Source organism: Scyliorhinus torazame, chromosome 9, assembly GCF_047496885.1.
Source record: "Scyliorhinus torazame isolate Kashiwa2021f chromosome 9, sScyTor2.1, whole genome shotgun sequence".
Taxonomy (NCBI): domain Eukaryota; kingdom Metazoa; phylum Chordata; class Chondrichthyes; order Carcharhiniformes; family Scyliorhinidae; genus Scyliorhinus; species Scyliorhinus torazame.
In genome coordinates this window covers 193,745,166-193,768,376 of record NC_092715.1, presented here as the reverse complement: position 1 = coordinate 193,768,376, position 23,211 = coordinate 193,745,166, and positions in this window count along the sequence as shown.

Here is a 23,211-nt window from a genome sequence, read left to right as displayed (position 1 = left end):
CGCAGGACTGCGCAAGGATGCGGAGGTATGTTAAAAAGGATTTGAAAGGCTCGTCCTTACCCTGCAAGCGCTGCTGGAACAGGTATCTTTCAAAGTTTTCATTGACCTCTATGCTGAAGTGGGTATCGAATTTGAGGAGAACCGTCTTGTACTTTGTCTTGTCCTCGTCGTCTGCGAATGTGAGGGAGTTGAAGATGTGGATGGCGTGTTGCCCGGCCGTGGAGAGGAGCAGAGCAATCTTCCTGGTGTCCGAGGCGTTCTGCCTGTCCGTGGCTTCGAGGAAGAGCTGGAAGCGCTGTTTAAAAATCTTCTGATTGCCGGCGATGCGGAGCGGCGGCGGCAGGTTGATGTTCTCCATACTTCAGGATGCCAGAATGCTGATTAGTTGCAGGTGGGTCTCAGAAGTGCTAGTATGCAACCACTCCTTGTACCATGATGTGTTGGGTGTTCTGGATTACAAACAGGTCACCAACACTGGAAGTGGTGCAACTCTATTTTATTATAAGGTTAACTATATTAACATACTTGAACTGTGGGTCAATGCAATACCAGCTTTAACTGTTGACCCTTGCCTAGTCCAAACCAGGTGATGCACTCAGCACATGGTGAATGTCTGTGTTGCAGGCTGTGAGCTCTGTGCTCCAAGCTGGCTGCTACTAGAATGAGCGGGAACTCTCCTGTCCCCTGTCTTTATAATGTGTGTGCTCTCACTGGTGATTGGCTGCGGTGTTGTGTGTGCTGATTGGTCCCACTGCATGTCCATCAGTGCGTGTGTGTGTGTCTGCACCATAATATACTGGTGTATATTATGACAACAAACATCCCCCACCTTTTCTCAAACTCCCCTGCTGAGCCCTTAACTCATACTTTATCTTCTTTAACCGCAGGAAGTCATACAGGTCACCCAACCATGCTGCTACCCCTGGTGGCGATGCCGACCGCCACTCAAGCAAAATTTGTCATCGTGCAATCAGAGAGGCGAAGGCCAAGACATCGGCCTTCCTCCTCTCCATGAGCTCCGGCTTCTCTGAAACCCCAAATATCGCCACCAAAGGGTCCGGGTCCACTCCCTCCTCCACTATTCTGGCTAAGACTGCAAACACTCCCGCCCAGAATTTTGCCAATTTTTCACAACCCCAAAACATGTGCGCATGATTCGCTGGCTCCCGCCCACACCTCTCACACTCATCAGTCACCCCCTGAAAGAACCCACTCATTCTCGCCCGAGTCAGATGCACCCTGTGCACCACCTTAAACTGTATCAGGCTCATCCTTGTGCAAGAGGAGGTCCCATTTACCCTTCGCAGTGCCTCACTCCATATTCCCCAATTGATCTTCATTCCCAACTCTGCTTCCCACTTCTCCTTGATCTTCACCACCCGCTCGCCTCCCTGCTCCCCCAGCCACTTATATATATCCCCAATTCTTCCCTCCCCTTCCACATCCGGAAGCAGCAGTCGCTCCAGCAGAGTGTATCCCGGCAATCTAGGGAACCCCTTCCAGACCTTTCGTGCAAAGTCCCTAACCTGTAGATTCCTGAACTCACTGCCCCTCGGCAGCTCCACCCTCGCCCTTAGCTCCTCCATACTGGCGAATCCTTCCTCCAAATACAAATCCCTACCCTTGACCAGCCCCACTTCCCTCCACCTTCTGTATACACTATCCATCCCCCCCCGGCTCAAACCCATTATTCTCGCACAGCGGCGTTAGCACCGACATCCCTTCCACCCTAAAATGCCTCCTCAGCTGATTCCATATCTTCACCATCCTCCTCCATCCTAATGAAGCAGGTTTGGCAACGCCAACCCCCCCTGCTGCCTCTGCCTCTGTGGCAGGGTCCTCCCCACCCATTCAAAGTCAGAGATGATTGTGTCCACTTTCTGAAAAAAGGCCTTTGATATAAAGATCGGGAGAGCCTGAAAGTTAACAAGAACCTCAGCAGAATATTCATTTTCACCACTTGGACCGTCCCCTCCAACCATCGGTTGAACCGCTCAACAGCGTAGTGGCCCATCTTGCCACATCGTAGGCATTGTCAGTTTTTAGCAGGACATTGCCCTTTTAAATGTACAGCTCCACAGTTGCCGCACGTCATTACGTCACGGCGTTCGTTACGCCACTGCGCATGCGCAGTTCGGTCTTGCATCGGGGGCGCCTGCGCAGTGCGTCCCTCGATGTTGCCGTTGGTTTTGGCGCGCACAAGCGCGGGAGACCGCGAAAAGTGCGGGAAACGGCCGCCCTCGCCCGGGCCGCGGGCCAGGAGATATTCAATTGCCTGGATGCGTTCGGCCTCGTGGGTGGCCTGGCTTGCCGATTCGACGGCTAGGGACCCCCTCCGTGCCGATTCGGTCGCCTGAAATTGGGCAAAACGGCTGGTTGCATTTTCATGGAGGACACAAGCTTCCACCGCAGTCGCTAAGGTCAGGCCTTTAATTTTAAGAGGCTGCTGGCGTAGGCCACTGGAGGCAACACCAAAAACAATCTGGTCCCGGATCATGGACTCTGAGGTGGTGCCGTAACCGCAGGACTGCGTGAGTATGCGGAGGTGCGTCAGAAAGGGTTGAAAGAACTCATCCTTACCTTGCAGGCGTTGCTGAAAGATATACCTTTCAAAGCTTTCATTCACTTCAACGTTGAAGTGCTGGTCTAGCTTGAGGAGGACCGTGTCATACTTGGATTGGTTCTCGCCTTCCGCGAACACCAGTGAGTTGAATACATCGATGGTGTGCTGACCTGCGGTGGTGAGGAGCATCGCAATCTTTGTTTCGTCCGAGGCACTCTGTTTCTCGTTGGCTCGCATGTGCAGTTCAAATCGCTGCTTGAAAAGCTTCCAATTGGTGCCAAGGTTCCCAGCGACTTGCAACGGCTGCGGTTTGTTGGTGATGTCCATATCTCAGGATGGCAGGTTTGCCGGCAGGTATCGATCCACTCCTGTACCATGTAGTGTTGGGTGTTCTGATGTACAGATGAACCAACACGGTTGTATTTGGTATAACGCTGTTTTATTTCAACTTGTTATTTACAGTTCTGTCTTGATACTCTGCACGTGGTGACGCCCTGTGTGTGATGTTAATCAGGTCCTGTCCTTGTCCTGGTCTCCAGATCTACTGGCCACCAGGTGTCGTGTTTCTTCTCTTATACTGTCTCTGTCCTTGTCTATGATTGGTTGTCGTCTTGTGTGTGCTGATTTGTCTGTTGGTGTGTCTATCATGGTGTGTGTGTTTGAATATCATGACACCCCCCCACAAAAAAAGCAAAAATCCCCCAATCCCTAAACCCACTTCAAACATGCTCCTGACCATTACATAGTGCCAGCACCCCGGTTCCCAAGCATTGTCCACTCAGTTCTCCCCCAATTTATGCTCCTCAATGAAGTCTTCGGCCCATTCTGGGGTCTCGAAATAATACTCGCGGCCTCCGAACGTCACCCATAATTTCGCCGGGTAGAGCACCCCAAACCTGATCTGCCGCCGGTACAGCACCGCCTTGACCTTGTTGAAACCTGCCCACCATTTTGCCAACTCGCCACCGATGTCCTGATAAATCCAGACCTTATTTCCCTCCCAGTCGCAGCTACACCACCAGTCCCGCCAGCATCCTCGAGACGTGGCGCTCACACCTTCCACTCCTTCAGGCAGGCCCACTATTCACAGGTTCTCTCTTCTCGAGGTATTCTCCTGCTCCTCAACCTTTGCCCTCAGCGTTTTACAAAGGTCTCCTAGGAGCCCCACCTCCGCCTCCAGAGCCACCAAACGATCTCTGTGGTCTGAGATAACTCCTTCAATCTCCCGAATCTGTGACCCCTGCACCTCCAAACACCTCTCCATCCGCTCCAACGTACTCTTCAGGGGTGCCACAGCTTCTGCAATGGCCTTTGCATGATTCTCATGAATTTCTTTCCTCTGTTCATGGAATTCCTCCTTGATAAAAGTCATCAGTTCCTGTATCTGGGGCCTTACAGCTTGCCCCTCCCCCGCCTGCATGCTGGAAGAGACTGTCTGTGAAGTACAAGACTGCTTCAACTTTCCAGCCAAACCTCGCACTGTTTTCTGCCGGGTCCGGTGATCAGAAGACATACCATTCCAGGGATAAACTACTACTCTAACATTCACCTACGGCTTTTCATCAAAATTCCACTCGGATCTGGGTAAAAAGAGCCCTTTTCTGTGACTTTGAACAGGAACAGCCCTCTATGTGACCAATCACTCCATGGTCACAAGCGGAAGCCCCAGAGCACCACATTATATACCCTCCAATCTTTTTTTTGTGTTCATGTGTACACACATATCCTTCAACCCGAGACTGAGCTTTTGAAAAGGCAGTACTGGATTTCCACCAAGCCAGGATGACTTACGAGCCCTTTAAAATGATCGGCAGGTCCTGAATCTGGGATTCCTGACCCCATTCCTGGGCTGTGTGACTTTTTGGCGCCTTTAAAGGGTACAATCTTTTTCCCTGTTCAAAGCCCACAACCGGCGCCCTTGACCTGTCAGTCTCCAATCTGGGCCAGGTTTTTAAAGAGTCGTGGTTCACAGCCCCTCAGAGGAGTCATGAACCATAGTCTGCATGAAGGGTCTTTTTAAAAGATAAGTTCAGAAATTTCCACTCATACCCACATGTTATGCCCCCCCCCCTTCCCATCCACCCTTCATCGTCCCTCAAACCCCAAAGCTAAGGTCCATCCTTCCACCTACCATTTATGGCCCCTCATTGCCCCTATGGCACTTCCATGCCCATTTAGCCACTGTAGGCTTTCAAGAACCAATCACGCCTTTAGCAAACAGAGGAAAGTGTAAAAAAAAGTTTGAAAAAAATTCATTGAAAACTTTATCCCATGTTGACAAAAAAGCAGAATTTGTCATAAGAGGTATAAGGGGCCCATAGGGTGAGAGGGATCATGAGGTGGCACAGATGGTAAGTGTTCAGAGGATGAAGGCAATGTGAGGGGTAAGGGATGGAGGCCCTTTGTGTTCTTACTTTAACTGGGGTAGAGTCCCAAAGCACCAATGTGGTCCGTGGCAGTCTCCAAACCTCTTCCTGGGTCACCTGCCCCCAGCAATGAAGATCCTACCTTTGCGAGCACTTTCTTCTGAAGCGGATGGGACAATCCCGCTATTTTCCTGACTCCACCTATCTGCCTTGAGGATGAAAATCCAGCCGCAACCTTATAATGAATGATAAGCCACTATCTTAAAATACTTGCACTTAATCTCTGAACCTGATGTTTTGTGCTGCGGAACGTCTGATTATTGGTCCAGCAGGATTTAGTTGATGATAGCTTTAAAATGTGACTGTGTGAATCAAAATTCTGTTAAAAGATAGGTGGAAATGATGCAGATAACCTCTGAGGTGAAAATGAACATGGAAAAAGCGAGATACACACCAGACAGATCAGGTCCCCTTAATAACTCATATTATTCAAAACACTTTGATTTGCTTTTCACTTTCTATGGACCCAAAGGGCAATCAGTGTTCTTCTTATGTTTGACCACTCTATAATCTCTGTTTCTCTGTTTTATTATGAAATGAAATGAAAATCGCTTATTGTCACGAGTAGGCTTCAATGAAGTTACTGTGAAAAGCCCCCTAGTCGCTACATTCCGGCGCCTGTTCAGGGAGGCTGGTACAGGAATTGAACCGTGCTGCTGGCCTGCCTTGGTCTGCTTTAAAAGCCAGTGATTTAGCCCAGTGTGCTAAACCCAAGATTGTTATACATTAACCCGAGTTTTATTAGACTAAATACAGTGAAGTCACTAAATTCATGTTTATCTGGAGTCCATTTGGCATGAAACATTCTTTTTCTGAATATTCGGGGCACCCTGAATGAGGACACGGAGGCAGGGGTGAATGGGTGGAGAAATACTGGAAGGTGTGTCAAATACAAGGTCATTAGTAGCAATAATCACAAGGGTGGGGTGAGGAGAGGATCAGAATCCAATTCTCCTTTCAATTCAGGCCAATTGGACCTGTTGAAAAGCTTGTTAAGAGCTTGTCAGCGTTTGAGGTTTATTAAAGGGCGGGACAGGTTACCAACAGCTTCAGAACAGCTCAGGGCATCACCATTTTCTCATAAGAAAGTGAATTGTGCAAAGGGAATTCAACACTCGGTAATGGAGTGCCCCTGGGGCTGCACGGGTGGCAGGAAGAGTAGGCACTCAGTGCCTGGGATGTGAACAAGATTATTAACTCCCTTAATATTACAGGAGCAGAAGAACAAAGGGCAAGGCTACCAAGGACAATAGGGCAGCCACTGTCCAGAAAGAAGACAGCAGCTGGCAATGGGGCGTAGTTCTTAGATTTTGCGCCCCATGACAATGAGAGTCAACACCCTCTATGGCAACGGCAGAAATCTGGGCATCAGAAGGGCACAGGAGAGGAAAGCGAGGCAGGTAGGCAACATAGTTGAAACCTTCAACTAAGACCGAAGACAGAACGACTTGCAGATGACCGAGACCCAGAACCAGGGCCACAGGAAACGTTATGCTCCACACAGATGGCCACAGACATCAGTGCCCTTGAGGCCAAAGACTTTGCATCGCCCAGCACTGGTCCTACTCTGCCAATGGCTGGCAAATTCAGTGTGGCCTTGAATCTCTTCACTTCTGGTTCCTTAAGCTATGAACCTTAATGGCACTTCAAAAACAGCTCCAGACCACTGCATTGCGCTCATCACTGATGTCTTCTTTCCAAAGCTGGACAACACATTAATTTGACAACAAATATGGCCTTTCAGTGACAGGGGGCATTTGTTTTTTCCCTCATTACTGGATTCCCCCAGGTGCGAGGCATTATCGATTGTGCCCATTAGGCAACCAGTCAATAGGATCCATCAAAATCCAATAGTCTGTGTTCCATGATTGCTTCACCCTCCAGCAGTCCAGATCTTCATTCCAAACCACAAAATACATGGATTGATCCTCAAGGACAAGATGGCTACTCACCCTTCTGTGCGAGCCCCAAACAGGGGCACAGAGACAATACCACAAAAGCTGCTCAGCCAGACAGCCATTGGGCAGGACATCGGGCTTCTGAGATGTGATTCTGGCAACGGATCCTTTTTGGGTGATGCCCTCCAATTGTACCCTGCCAGGAAACCTGCTTCGGGGGGAGTTGCCTTCGATGGGACCGGATATCCCACTGCTGCAAGGATCTCGGTCATTGTGATGGTCTGCTGCAGTCTCCATAACATTGTCTTGAACAGAAGTGTGGATTTCAAGGACTGTGAGGCCATGGAAGGAGATAATGCATTGGGAGAGGAACAGGAGCAGGAGCTGACAAGAAAAATTTGGAGATGGGAGATGAAGGCAGATAACACTGGACAGAGAGGTGCTCCTGCTGCAAGTCAGGGTGACCTCCTCCTGTCACCTGTCAGGAGGGGGACTTCCCTTCTTTTCCTCACAGCCTCCAGCATTATCTCCAGGCCAGCATCCGTGAAGTGAGTGCATGTCCTGCTCTGGGTACCAGCCTCTGGCTCCCCTGAGATATCCAGCTTCCATCTACTGGTAAAATGGAAGGCTTTAGCCCAATCAGAAAATATCGCTCTCAGGACAATTAGCAGCTTCAGTGATGGCTGCTATTTGATGTCTAAATGAATCCCATACTTCATCTGACCCACATTTATTTCTACCCAAATAACGGAAAACGCTGGAAAAACTTAGCAGGTCTGGCAGCATTTGTGGAGAGAAAAACGGGGGAGGATTTTCCAGCCCTTCCCAGCAGTGGGATATCCGGTCCCATCGAAGGTAACTCCCCCGCAGCAGGATCCCTGCCAGTGTAACCGGCGAGCAACGCAAATGGCCATTTACTTTGGCGGCCAATAACGAGCTTCCTTCGCCACTGGAAAACATACCACGGGGGTGGGGGCGGAGTGGAAATTCCAGGCCATAGGTAACTTTATGAGTCCATATTACTTTAGTGTTAAAGAGAGTGAAAAATGTGATCGTTTTAATACTGTTTAAGAGGGGTGGAGCAGCCTCCCTTTGTCTTGTGCCCATGACATCTTTGTCAAAACTCTCCCTGTCTCCACCTATCCCTGACCTCTAATTTTTCTCCACCTGCTCCACCACCTCTTAACTCACATAAAATACATCACATTTCATCCTCTCTGGAGTGATATGCATAAGCAAGTATATGTGTAAATATGTATAGCGTCTGACCAGTAGGTGCCAGGCAAGTAATAGCACATGACACTGTAACCTGGGGGGAGTCTGGAGGGGAAATTGTCATGGCCAGTATTAGTTCCAGTTTGATAGCTTTAGTTTCCTACCCAGTTGACTATACTGTAATAAAATTGAGTCTTGAACTCAACGTTCTTTAGTATGCCAACTCAGTAATTGGCTCTGAACAAGAACATAACATGGTACCTGGTGTGGTGATCCAAAACTAAAGATCAGAGGCTGAATTCTCCGTCGGCGGAATGTTCCATTTTGCCGGCAGCCCAGGGGTTTCCCGATGGTGTGGGGCTGCCCCACAATGCCGCCCCATTGACCAGCCGGCATAACGGAGCATCCCGCTGGCGGGGTGAAATAGAAATGTGACGCGGCGGGGCGGAGAATCCAGCCCCAGAAGTGTGAAGATTTGAAGGACACCGTCTTCATATTTGGTGAAACCGTGGAACATCGAAGGATATCTCTGAAAACGCAAAACCAATGCAAGAAGAAGATGGAAAGTTTAAAACCTCCTGAACAACTTTGAGTATCCGCTAATGTTGATGGTAATTGCCGTGCATTTAAACAACAGTTTACACTATCTGTAGCAGCTCGACGATTGCAGGCGCAGCCAGATGAATGAAAGAAAGCATTGTTGCTTATGGTAGCAGGCCCATAGGCAATTGAGTTTTATAATACCTTCGTACATAACCAAGAGAATGATAATAAAAGCTTTGATGCTGTCATAAAAAAATTTGATGAGCATTGTTAGCCGAAAAAGAATGGAACTTGTGAACGATATATATTTAGAACGTGAACACAGAAGACGGGTGACTCTTTTGATAGCTTTCTTACCGACTTCAAGTAAAAAGCACAAACATGTAACTTAGCGAATTTGAAATCCTCAATTATTCGAGATCAAATTGTCTTTGGAGTAAATGATAAGGTGCGTGAACGTCCCTTATGGGAGAACGAGCTTCAGTTAGAAGACGCAATTAAGATTTGCCACACTCGTGAACTAGCTGCGCAATAAATCAGGACATTGAATGCACAAAGTTTTGGCTGAAAATTGGGAGAGATGCTGATACCATAGATATTGTGATGCACTCAGAAATAAAACGTGGTCGCAGCTGCGGGAGCCATTTTAAACGCTCGGCAGAAGCAGCCATTACATGCAAAATATGTGGAAACAGGCAGCTCTCGAGGCAATGTCCAGCATATGGCAAAATTTACACAAAGTGCAAAGGAAAAAATCATTTTGCCAAACAATGTATCGCAATCAAAAAAGTTAATGCAGGGAAGTCAATTAATACAATTCATGATATTAATTTGGGGGCACATATTTTATTGATTCGTCTTGGATGAAGGTAGAGCAAACACAGCCAAAAATGTCATCTAAAGGAACAAAAAGTGATAAAACTGATAATGGAACAGTGACAAAGTTGATAAATTGATCGCTTATCACTGTGAAGTCAGACAGAGGAGCAAGAGCAAACCTCATAAGCATCAGTGATATCAAGGCTATGCAATTAAAACCGAGGATATTGAAGAACAATAATGATCATAAAATTGACACACTGGGAATCTGTGAATTGGATGTCCAAGTAAAAAATAAAGTGCACAAATTAAAATTCTCGCTAGTGGCTGAAGATTGTGAGTCGTTTTTAGGTGCTGAAGCGTGTGAAGCACTGGAACTGGTGAAAAGAGTGTATAGCACTGACTGTGCACTGAGCACACACAGTGGATCAGTGGAGTCCATTGTGCAGGTTTTTCCAGAAATATTCCAGGGTTTTGGTGTTTTACCTTTTACTTACAAGATTCAATTAAAAAATGATGCTCAACCAGTGATACATGCTCCGGGAAGAGTTCCAGCATCATTACGTGATCGTCTCAAGGCTGAATTAGACAGGATGACACATCTTGGTGTTATAAAAAGATTTACGAGGTGACAGAATGGTTCAATTCGATGGTGTGTGTAAAAAAAAAGAAACAATGATCTTCGAATATGTATGGATCTTAAAGATTTAAATGCGAATATAAAAAGGGAATATTATCCGATACCTAAAAGAGAGGCGATCACAAGTGAGATGTCTGGTGCGAAATATTTCAGCAAACTTAATGCTTCACAAGGATTCTGGCAGCTCAGGTTAGATGAAGAAAGTACCAAGTACTGTACGTTCAATACTCCATTTGGCAGATAATGCTTTCTTCGTATGCCCTTTGGCATAATCTCAGCATCAGAAATATTCCATAGAGCAATGGCACATATTGTTGAAGGCATTCAGGGTGTTTCAATATGGTGTAGATGACATCATAATTTGAGGTTCCACCCAAGAGGGACACAATAACAGGCTAATTAGGATATTACAAAATGTCAGAAGAAATGGGCTACGACTCAACAAGGCCAAATGTTAGTTTGGTGTGAAGGAAATAACGTTCTTAGAAGACTTATTATCTGTTCAAGGAATAGAGCCTGATGACATGAAGTTCCAAGCCATTATAAATTTGCCTCGACCTACAGGTAAAAAGGAGTTCTAAGAGTACTGCGCATGATCAACTTCATTGGAAAGTTCATCTCAAATCTCTCAGCAAAGACAGCGGGTTGGACTCTCTGCCGTCGGGATGCTCCATTTTGCCGGCAGCCCGGGGGCTTCCCAATGGCATGGGGCTACGCCACAATGGGAAACCCCATTCACTAGCCAGCGAAACGGAGCATCCTGCCGGCATGCTGAACCAGAAATCTGGCACGGCGGGATGGAGAATCCAACCCACCATGCCTTACAGATATCTTGAAGAAAGTGGATAACTTCACTTGGACTGGACAGCATGAACAAGAATGGGTAACTAAAGAAAGCTCTGTCGACCACACCAGTATTAACATTTTTTGATCCAACAAAAAATACCAAGATTTCAACAGATGCATCGAAGGATGGTCTAGGTGCAGCATTGCTACAACAGGAAAATGGTAGTGATTGGAAACCTGTAACATATGCTTCAAGATCTATGACAGAATCTGAATGTCATTATGCACAAATAGAAAAAGAATGTTTAGGGCTAGTGAATAGTTTGGAGAAATTCCATAGCTATGTATATGGTCTACCTATGTTCATTGTCGAGACAGATCATAGACCATTGGTTGCAATAGTCAAGAAGAATCTCAGTGAGATGTCGCCTTGCATTCAACGTCTAATGATGAAACTTCAGGGATATGACTTTGAATTAATCTACACACCGGGCAAGCACATTGCGGTAGCAGATGCTTTGTCTTGAGCGGTATCAGCACAAGATGACAATTCCATTGGACAGGATGTGCAGGTTCATATAGATATGATTACGGAAACATTGCCAGTGTTGGATGCAAAGTCAAAACTGATTGTTGAAGAAATAGAGCAGGATGAAGTAACACAAATGGTGATACATAATCTCAACAATGGATGGCCGAAAAGGTCATGTTCTAATAATAATAATAATCTTTATTGTCCCAAGTAGGCTTACATCAACACTGCAATGAAGTTGACAACCAGCTTTGACAAAGAGCCATCGGACTCGAAACGTTAGCTCTTTTCTCTCCTTACAGATGCTGCCAGACTTGCTGAGATTTTCCAGCATGTTCTCTTTCACTGCAATGAAGTTACTGTGAAAAGCCCCTCGTTGCCACATTCCGGCACCTGTTTGGGTACACAGAGGGAGAGTTCAGAATGTCCACATTACCTAACAGCACGTCTTTTGGGACTTGTGGGAGGAAACTGGAGCACCCGGAGGAAACCCACACAGACACAGGGAGAACGTGCATACTCCGCACAGAATCGAACTTGGGACTCTGGAACTGTGAGGTAACAGTGCTACCCACTGTGCTACTGTGCAGCCCATAAACTAAAGCGAACCCACGACCCTGAGATTAAGAGTCTCATGCTCTACCGACTGAGCTAGCGGGGCAGATATGGTATCATAACACACGATCAGAGCTAAGAGCTAGGTTTGTTACTGAGGCAAGAGGGAATCGTAATTCCACAGTCTCTGCACAAGGAAATACTGCAAAAGATTCATGAGGGTCACCTTGGAGTCGAAACATTTAAGTGAAGAACGCGAGACATTGGGAATAAACAAATACATACAGAACATGGTGGAAAAATGTACCACTTGTCAATGATATCAATATCGCCAAGCAAAGGAACTGATGAAAATAGGTAAAATTGTGTCAGCTCCTTGGCAAAAGGTTGGGATTGACTTATTCCACCTTGATGGTAAAGAATATTTGCTAGTAATAGACCATTACTCAAATTATCCAGAAGTAGCACAATTATCTTGCTCATCAGCAAATTGTGCAATCATGCATACAAAAGCAAAGTTTGCATGACATGGAATACCTGAGTTAGTAATGAGTAATAATGGACCATGCTTCAACGGTAAAGGCGAGAAGGAATTTGCACAGCAACATTATTTTCAGCATGTAACGTCAAGTCCATTATACCCGCAATCAAATGGCAAAGCAGAAAAAGAGGTTCAGATAGTCAAGCAATTACTGAAGAAGGCTATGGACGGTAAAGATGATCCATATTTAGCACTGCTAAGCTATCGAACATCTCCATTAATTTGGGGTTTATAGCCAGCAGAAATATTGATGCGTCGGAAACTATGAACAACTCTGCCACGCCATCCCAAGCAAAGGCTGAATGAGAAGATGAGAGATCAGATGGAATCTCACAAGAAGAAACAAAATAAATATTATGACAAGTCTACCAGGAGTCTGAAACCTTTGAAACCAAATGATGAGTTGAGAGTGGAGGATTCTGGGGCGTCATTCTCCGCCGGCGGGAGTCTCCGTTTTGCCGGCGCCCGGGGGTTTCCCGACGGCGTGGGCTGCCCCACAATGGGAAACCCCATTGACCGGCCGGTGTTACGGAGACTCCTGCCGGCCAGTCGGGGCAGAAATGTGGCGGGGCGGGTAGGAGAATTTCGCCCCAGATGTCTGGTCAAAATATGCTAAGGTATTGCACAAAACAGGTCCAAGGTGCTATACTGTGGTAACTGAGCAAGGACAGGATTTAAGGAGGAATAGACGAGCAATCCTAAAAGTGAAACAACCTGTTGCTGAACAGCAAGGCGAGGATGTATATGAAAGTTTACATTAATTGAAACTGACACAAGCAGTGAACGAGTCAAATGTTAGTGTACAGAATGATGTTCAGAACAATGATACAGTCATAGTAGATGTACCAACAGAAAGTCGGGGGCTGGATTCTCCGATTCTGGGGCTATGGCCCCACGCTGGTGTGGGAATGGTGGCGTTTTCCACCAGAAGAAATGGAATAAAACGGCCACCAATCCTCCGTTTGGCTAGGATCTAGCATGCCAGCAGCGTAGAGCACCTGACTCTAGCTGCCGATACGTCCCGGAGAATTACGGGGCCCGTGGCCGCGCATACGCACGGTGGCGACCTTCAGCGGCCACATTGTGCTACATGGCGGAGGCTGCTCAGGGACCTGCCCCGCTAAATAATGCCCCCTTTTGGCCAGCTTACATGCCCCGGACCACCCCTCACAGTGCCCCCCAGCCCCGAATATTGTCGTCCCCCCTGCACATGGATCGGCCCTTCCCCGACTGTGGCGGGGCTGGACTGAGTCCGCAGGCGCCACGCAGAGTTCCCGACGGATGAGACCACACGCGAGCATCGCCGTCGGGAGCCCGGCCGGTCGGCAGTGGAGCATCGGGGGGTGGGCCTCAGGCGATGTCCTGAGGCCGTCTATACGTGGCTTTGGAGAGGGCGACTGGAGAATCCAGCCCCAGAATTATCACATCGATTAACCAGATTTTCGAAAGTTGAGACAATCAACGAGAAACAGAACGAAACCGGATCAGTTGGATCTGGGAATGGACAATATAACTGTACATGATGTAAAATACATTGTTACGCATATTGTTATGGGCCAAGGTTTAGAAAACGCCAAAGTATATCATGGAGTTCACCTGACCTACAACAGTTTATTGATTTTGGTTATGAGGAGCACAAGGGCCTGCTGCCTTTCAGGTGTTATTCAATAGAGGCCTTCAGCACTTTTAATCAAAAACAAAGTTTATTCTACAAATCAGTTAACATTTTATAAACACACACAGTAAAGCATTTTTATCAACTACAAACATAAATACCCCACATAGTTACACCACTCTATATATATATCCCTTAATAACTTCCCTTAAACTGTTTCAATCAAGTAACAACATCCATAAGCCAGAAAACCCTTTTGCCAAAACAGTATATTTGAATTCCTTCCAGAAAACAGTTATCACTGTTAAATTATCAAATAATCTGGAGACACCTTTTAAAATTCAGAGAGAGGGAGAGACACATAAGACTTCTCTGTCTGAATCCAGCTTCCAAAATGTGTAAACCAAAGTAAAACTCAGAGCCACAGCCCAGCTCCCAACTCAAAAACAAAACTAAAAACCCAGAGCCCCAGCCCAGCTCCACCCACACAATGACATCACTGAAGCCATTTGATAATACAAAGCATTTATTCAAGGGACACTCCCCTGACAACATCATATGTAATATTTATTGAAATAATGTATCTTATGTTTTCTTCAAAATCTCAAGGAAAGAGGATGTAGTGATATGCATAAGCAAGTATATGTGTAAATGTGTACATCCCCCGACCAGTAGGTGTCAGACAAGTAATAGCATGTGACACTTTAATCTGGGGGGAGTCTTGAGAAGAAATCGTTGTGGTCAGTCATGTTTGTATTAGTTCCAGTTTGATAGCATTAGTTTCCTACCCTCAGTTAATTATAATGTAATAAAATTGACTCGTCGTGAACTCAATGTTCTTTAATATGTCAACTGAGCAATTGTCTCTGTACAAGAACATAACACTCTCTTTAGCTCTGAAAAAGAATCATGTGGACTGGAAATGTTAACTCTGTTTCCCTCTCCTCAGATGATGCCAGACGTGCTGAGTTTATCCAGCATTGTCTGTTTTTATTTCAGATTTCCGGCATCTTGGGCATTGGGCAACACTGTAGCACAAGTGGATAGCACTGTGGCTTCACAGTGCTAGGATCCCAGGTTCGATTCCCCACTGGGTCACTGTCTGTGCGGAGTCTGCACGTTCTCCCTGTGTCTGCGTGAGTTTCCTCCGGGTGCTCCGGTTTCCTCCCACAGTCCAAAGACATGCAGGTTAGGTGGATTGGCCATGATAAATTGCCCTTATTGACTAGAAGGGGTTATTGGGTTATGGTGGAAGTGGGGGCTTAAGTGAGTCGGTGCAGACTCGATGGGCCGAATGGCCTCCTTCTGCACTGTATGTTCTATGTTCTATCTGCAGTATTTTGGCTTTGCTTTCACTTCTGTTCCCATTGGCTCCGAACGGACAGAAATGGCATCTCCGTAACAATTAACTTTACCCCCACCCCCCACCAAAAAAAAAAATCAGAATTTCAAACAGTTTCCCTCCGGTGGCAGGTTTCTGGCCTGAAAACAAACCCAACTCCTCTTTCCCACCACCAAGGTGAAAATGCAGCCATGATTAAATGAATGCCTTGCCTTACGCAATACATGTGGCAACTTCAATGCAATATTAATATTTCACAAAGAGGTGGCATTGTCAAATCAGATTCTATTTTTAAAACTTTTTTTTTGATAATATTTTTGACGTCTATGTTGAGAATTAAATGTTTTGAAACCGGTATCGGGCACTAGCAAACTAATTACTACTGCTAGAGTTCCACTGGGATAAAGCCAGAAAGGAATAGAAGAGGAAGATTTTTTGTGGTGCTACTGCACTAGCAGAAGTCTGGCAGGGTAGAAGCTTAGATTTAAGGTGATTGATGGAAGGATTTAAATACTACATGCTTTTTAACCGTGAGGGTGGCGGGAGCCTGGAATGCAGTGCCCAACCTGGCGGTTGAGGCTGAAACACTCAACTCATCAAAGGACCTGGATCCACGCCTGAGCTGCTGTGACCTTACGGACCAAGTGCTCGAAAGTGGGATGAAAATAGGCGATGAGTCTCTTTTTTTCTCTATTCTGCCCGGCACAGACATAATGGGCTGAATGGCCTCCTTCTGTGCCGTAATCATTCTATGATTCTATCTGCTGCCTTGGCCATCTGTTGATCCCATCCTAAATGTCAAGGTCAGTGACATTATCATAAAAGCAGCAGGGACTGCTCCATTGCATGAAGGAACTCTTCCCTACTGAGGCAGTGAAATGTAAAGTCGGATCATGTGGCAAATGGGCGGGAAGGTAGTGGGTGAGGGGGTGAATTTTGATCAGGCCAAAGAAGTCGGTCAGGAATTTTCTTTTTTGCAGGACCATTGGGTGGATTTTCCAGAGAAATCCAGGATCATGTTGGCGCAACATCGGACGGAATTGTTTTATTTTTTTGACTAAGTGTCAACTGGGGCAGGAAAAGCAGGGTGTAGGCCGTCGGATCCATGGCCAGTTTTTTGCCACCATATTTTTTGACACTTAATCAAAACAAAATCAAGGAGTTGAGTCCCAAGAAGTGATACTGGAATGTGCGCTCTGAGTGAATTTACCCCACCAGCAACCATGGCTCCTGACAGGTCAAAGATAAAAAAGGAAGCCCCCCCCCATGGACACTTAACCACCCTCCACCCCACCCAGGTAACCCCACCGATGGACACAAGAGCCCCCTCCCCCCGGAATCCCCAATGCCCAAAACCTCCCCAAGTGAGGTTTCCCCAGCACTGCCTCCTGGGCAGTCCCAGAGTAATGCCCGGGTGTGACCCCCCCCCCCCCCCCCCCCCCCCCCCCCCCGGGGCTGTACTTAACTGTGCATCCCAGACTGGTTCTCTTTGCTAGTTCCCCATTTGGAAAAGCTTTTCGGGAACACTGCCGACAAACGTCATGCCACCAGGGGAGGGGACTTTCGTACCGGGGGACTTTCCGGTGGGGATGCCCGCTAATTATATTTAAATAAATTCAAATGGGGTTTCTATCATTACATGGTGGGATTCCTCTTACGGCACTGGTGGGGGTGGGGCACAGGGACAATTGAGTGGGGAAATCCCGCCGGCGTAAAAGCCGTTTTGGGACTCCCCCTTGATTCTTCGCCTCCATTGCGATTTTGCCAGTGGAAAATAGAGGAGGAAAATCTTCCCATTCAGTATGAATGGTGCTTGCCATCTTGAAACACGGCTTCTTAGGAACTTTGAGGGGCAGAAGCCTGGAACATCCAAATTTGGCCAGTAGCATTCTGCCAGAATGGCATGATCTCTTCCCATAATCACCTGAGTTTTGGACTATAGCAACTGTTAATTTCATCTCTTTCACATCTTTGGTACATGCTTTACAGGTTAATGATTAAATTATAGTGCAAACATGGTGAAGGTCTTGGTCTATATTCCAATCTTATCATATAGTGTAGTATATTGAAATCGTCCTCATACAAGTCAGTTTACAGATGAGGGACATATGCACACATTATAAAGGTACCTTTGTATGCTAAGATGGTGAAGGAGTGTATAAATAACTACAACTAGACAGGCATCTTGGCTGTTCTGATAATTGTAAACAAACCAGATTCCAGAAAGTGATTGAATTTAAATTGCTGGATGTGCTATTTATGGTGGAATTCTAAATTTAGTATTCCACTCACAATTCTGATCATCTTACTTTACGGGATATTCCAAGTTAAGTGCTAATTGCCTGCAATTGACATCTTCATAATAACTGGAAGGAGTGCTTGAATTGTACTAACAAACGACATATGACTGAGAAGTGACTCACTCTTTTATTCAGGTGGTTAGATAAGTGTTTTTATACCTTGTGTCTTATACCTTCTTAGCTTCAATACCATGCAATGCTTATAAACCTTGCAGATATTTGCAGACATTGAGGCATAATTTTAATTGCACCTTTGAGGGCCAGCACAGTGGCACAGTGGTTAGCATTATTGCATCACTGCGCCAGGGACCCAGGTTCGATTCCTGTATTGGGTCACTGTCTGTGCAGAGTCTGCACATTCTCCTCTTGTCTGCATAGGTTTTCTCCGGGTGCTCCAGTTTCCTCCCACAAGTCCCGAAAGACGTGCTTGTTAGGTGAATTGGGCATTCTGAATTCTCCCTCAGTGTACCCGAACAGGCAACTAGAGGATTTTCACAGGAACTTCATTGCAGTGTTAATGTAAGCCTGCTTGTGACAATAATAAAGATTATTATGAAACTACTAATTTTAATGAAAGTCGAATTTACTTTTCAATCAACGTAGGAGGAGGAATTGTTGATTCTGATTGCAGAGGCTGCCTGTCTTACCATTTACCATTTCACTAGTTTAGAGCACTTTTCAGTGACTTGTAAAATAAGGTTATAGTTCATTTTAAAGATAGAAACAGAAGAAAGATTTTTAGATATTTAGGGTGGAATCTTGTGGAGAGAATTTGGGTCTTGCCTGCCGACTGGACAGCCAGCGAGAGATCCTTGTTGTCCTCTTTGCGGAAGGTCCTTGATCTAACGAGTCAATCAGGCAGTTGAGAGACCTTTTCTGGGGTCAGGACCCTGGAGGTGGGAAATCCCACCCTCCAAAGGATGTTGGCCGGTCGGACGCTGTCAGCTCTTTTGTTCTGCAGTGCTATGCGTGAGATAGTGGCAGCTGTTGGAATGAGCCATTGGAGACCCAGTATCAAGGAAAGACCTAGACTCGAGGTAAGTAATGGCGGGATGGGATTGTGAAGTGGGGGGAAGGGGAATGTAGGGTAGAATGCTAATGTACAACAGAGAGACCAATTCTCCGGCCGTGTTATGTCCGCTGAAAATTTTGCTTTGTCAGGAGAATTGCGGGAGAGCTCATGTCGTGTTGGGTGTTCTGATGTACAAACGATCCAACACGGCTGAAGATGGTGTAACTCAATTTTATTAACTACTCAACTGTAACAGCACACTGCTAACTAGGGTACGCGCATTACCAGCTAATCTGTGGACCCTGTCCTATTACTATCTGGGTGAGGCACTCAGCACATGGTGAATGTCTGAGTGGCAGGTTCTGAGCTCGGTGCTCTGAGCTAGCTGCTGCTAGAATGCCCGGGAACTGTAGTGTCTCCTGTTTTTATAGTGCGTGTGCTCTCACTGGTGATTGGCTGCGATGTTGTGTGTGTGGTGGTTGGTCCTACTGCATGTCCATCAGTGTGTGTGTGATTGCACCATGATATGCTGATCTAAATATCATGACATCCCTCCTTTTTGCAAAGAATATGTGCCTACATGATAATAAATAAAGAAGTGTGGTGAGTGCATCTAATCATGTGTGTGCAAATTTACACCAATATGTACATGTGGCTATACTATATACACAGGAAGGTGCCAGGTGCAGAAACTAACTCTGTTACACCAAGAACGAAACAAATGTTATTAACAAACGAAAACAAAATCTTAAACAGTATGGCAAAAAGTCTTAAACAGTATGTCAGAACAAGTCAGTGAGTCCAATATGAAAAGATTCATAAATTCTCTCAGGTGGGTGACGAATTTGGGTTGACCGCCTCAAGGGTGGGTCAGGATCCACCGGCTGAGGAACGGGCCGGGCCAAGGTCGAGTGAGGAGGATGCAGGGTGTCCGGAAGGTCAACAAAGTCCATTGCAGGGACAACAGAAGGGCGCGGCACCGGTGCAGGATCACGTAGCGAGCGCGGAACCAGGCGAAGGGCACGCCGATTGCGGCAGCGAATAGAGCCATCAGGCAGACGAACCAGGAACGAGCGGGAAGCTATCTGTCGGAGAACCTCAGCGGTTGCCGACCAGTCGCCCTCCAGAAGGTGTATGCGGACATTATCTCCAGGCGCCAGGAAGATCAGTCGCCCGAGCATCATGTGCCGCCTTTTGTTGCTCACGCTGTTGCTGCATCCACTGAAGTACCGGAGCATGGTCGAGGTCTGGGACATGAATGGATGGCACAGTGGTCCTGAGGGTGCGACCCATAAGCAGCTGGGCCAGCGATAGGCCCGTGGACAGTGGGTCTGAGCGATAGGCCAGCAAGGTGAGGCAGAAGTCAGATCCTGCAGCAGCAGCTTTGAGAGGAGCCTTTTAACCATGTGGACTCCCTTTTCTGCTTTGCCATTCGACTGAGGATGCAGAGGACTGGACATCACGTGTGTGAAGTTGTATGAGCTGGCGAAGGAAGACCATTCCTGACTCGCAAAACAGGGGCCATTGTCTGACATCACGGTGAGCGGAATGCCGTGGCAAGCAAAGGTCTCCTTACAGGCCCGGATGACAGCCGATGACATGGTGTCGTGCAGGCGTATGACGTCTGGATAGCTGGAAAAGTAGTCGATGATGGTGATGTAGTCCCTGCCGAGTGCATGGAACAGGTCCACGCCCACCTTCGACCGGGGGACGTGACCAACTCATGGGGCTGAAGCGTCTCACGGGGTTGTGCCGGCTGAAACCGCTGACAGGTGGGGCAATTGAGCACAGTGTTAGCAATGTCCTCACTTATTCCCGGCCAGTACACAGCCTCTCGGGCCCTCCGTCAGCACTTTTCAACGCTGAGATGGCCTTCGTGCAGTTGTTCTAAGACAAGCTGGCGCATGCTGTGTGGGATCACAATGCGGTCCAGCTTCAGGAGGACACCATCAACGACTGCCAAATCATCCCGAACTTTGTAAAACTGTGGGCATTGTCCCTTGAGCCACCCGTCCGTCATGTGGCGCATCACACGTTGCAGAAGGGGGATGGCCGCAGTCTTACGTCGAATGTGGGCCAGGCGTGCATCAGTGGCCGGCAGATGTGAAGGCTACATGTGCATCGACTTGGCAAATGAACCCCTCAGGGTCGGATGGCGTGTTGACTGCCTTGGACAGAGCGTCTGCTATGATGAGGTCTTTACCCGGGGTGTAGACAAGTTGAAAGTTGTACCTCCGGAGTTTGAGCAGAATGCGCTGGAGGTGAGGGGTCATATCATTGAGGTCTTTTTGAATGATGCCAACCAGCGGGCGATGGTCAGTCTCCACAGTGAACTGGGGAAGGCCATACACATAGTCGTGGAACTTGTCAACGGCAGTCAACAGGCCTAGGCACTCCTTCTCAATCTGTGCATAGCGCTGCTCTGTGGGGGTCATGGTCCGTGACGCAGAGGCGACTGGGGCCCATGATGAGGCATCATCCCGTTGCAGGAGGACCGCCCCAATGCTGGACTGGCTGGCGTCAGTCGAGATTTTTGTCCCCCTTGCAGGATCGAAAAACGCCAGTACCGAGGTGGTGGTGAGCTTGACCTTGAGCTCCTCCCATTCACACTGGTGGGTGGGAAGCCACTGGAATTCAGTTGCCTTCCTGACAAGGTGCCGGAGAGCTGTAGTGTGGGAAGAAAGGTTAGGGATGAACTTCCACAGGAAGTTGACCATTCCGAGAAAGCCTAGCACCGCCTTCTTGTCTGTGGGCTTCTGCATGGCCGTGATGGCTGCCACCTTGTCGGCATCCGGCCGCACCCCCAACCGGGAGATGTGGTCCCCCAGGAACTTAAGCTCGGTTTGTCCAAAAGAGCATTTGGCTTGGTTAAGACGCAGGCCCTGGTCCCGTATCCGTTTAAAGACGGGCTGGAGGCGACTGATATGCTCCTGCGGTGTGGTGGACCAAATAATGATGTCGTCTACATAGACGCGCACCCCTTCGATGCCCTCCATCATCTGTTCCATGATGCGATGGAACACTTTAGAGGCCGATATGATGCCAAATGGCATCCTATTGTAGCAGTATCTGCCAAATGGAGTGTTGAAAGTGCACAGCTTCCTGCTGGACTGATCCAATTGAATCTGCCAAAAGCCCTTTGAGGCACCAAGCTTGGTGAATATTTTTGCTCGAGCCATCTCGCTCGTGATCTCTTCACGTTTGGGTATGGGGTAGTGTACCCTCATTATGTTGCGATTTAAGTCTTTCGAGTCTATACAGATCCGGAGCTCGCCGGAAGGCTTCTTGACGCACACCATGGAGCTGACCCATGGCGTTGGCTCCGTGACCCAGGAAAGCACTCCTTGGTCCTGAAGGTCCTGCAGCTGCTGCTTGAGGCGATCCTTGAGGGGTGCTGGGACCTTGCGAGGTGCGTGAACTACCGGGGTGGCATCCTGTTTAAGCCGGATTTTGTACCTGTAGGGCAGTGTGCCCATGCCCTCGAAAACATCCTGATTGTGCGTGAGGATTGAGTTGAGCTGCGCCCTAAATTCTGCATCTGGGAAATCGGACGTGCCTTCTGGAGAGAGAGAGTGTACACGCCGAACGAGGTGGAGGATTTTGCACGCCTGTGCGTCTAGCAGAGAGTCCTTTGAGGAGCCCACGATTTCGAATGGTAGTGTGGCTTTACGTGAGTTGTGTGTCACTTCGAGTTGGCACAACCCCGTGGCGGGGATGACGTTGCCATTATAGTCACCGAGTTGACAGTTGGATGGCAGAATACGTGGTTTAACCTTCGGGCTCTGGAATGCTGACCATGCGAGGAGATTGGCGGAGGCACCAGTGTCCAAGCGGAATCTGATCTGGGATCGGTTGACCGTCAGGGTGGCACAACACTCGTCGTCCGGATCAATGCTGTGCACTGACAGCGGCTGGCGCTTTCGACTCGGGGACAGCGTGTTCTTGTTGATGACAGCAACGCAGATGGGCTCCCTGTCCTCAGTGTCACTGGTATGTATGATGTCAGGATCGGACTCGGTGAACGTGGGTTTAATTGCCCGAACGTTTCTGCGAGGCTGGTTAAATGGGTACGAGTTGGCAGGCTGAGCTGCTCGACAGCAGGCAGCATAGTGGCCCAAGCTGCCACAGCGTAGGCATTGTCGCGCTTTGGCAGGACATTGCCGCTTTAAATGGGCGGAGCCACAGTTGCGCACGTCGTGACATCAGTGCATTCGTTGTGCCACCACGCATGCGCGGTGCGGTCTTGCGTAGTGCGCGTCTGTGCATCGCGTTCCTCTGCATCAGGGTCCCCTCTTTTGGCGCGTACAAGCGTGGGAGGCCTTGGAAAGCGCGCGAAATGGCCAGCCTCCTCCAGGCCACGGCCAGGGAGGTACTCGATCGTCTGGACCTGCTCCGCCTCGTGGGGCCCGTGCCGCGCCGTTTTG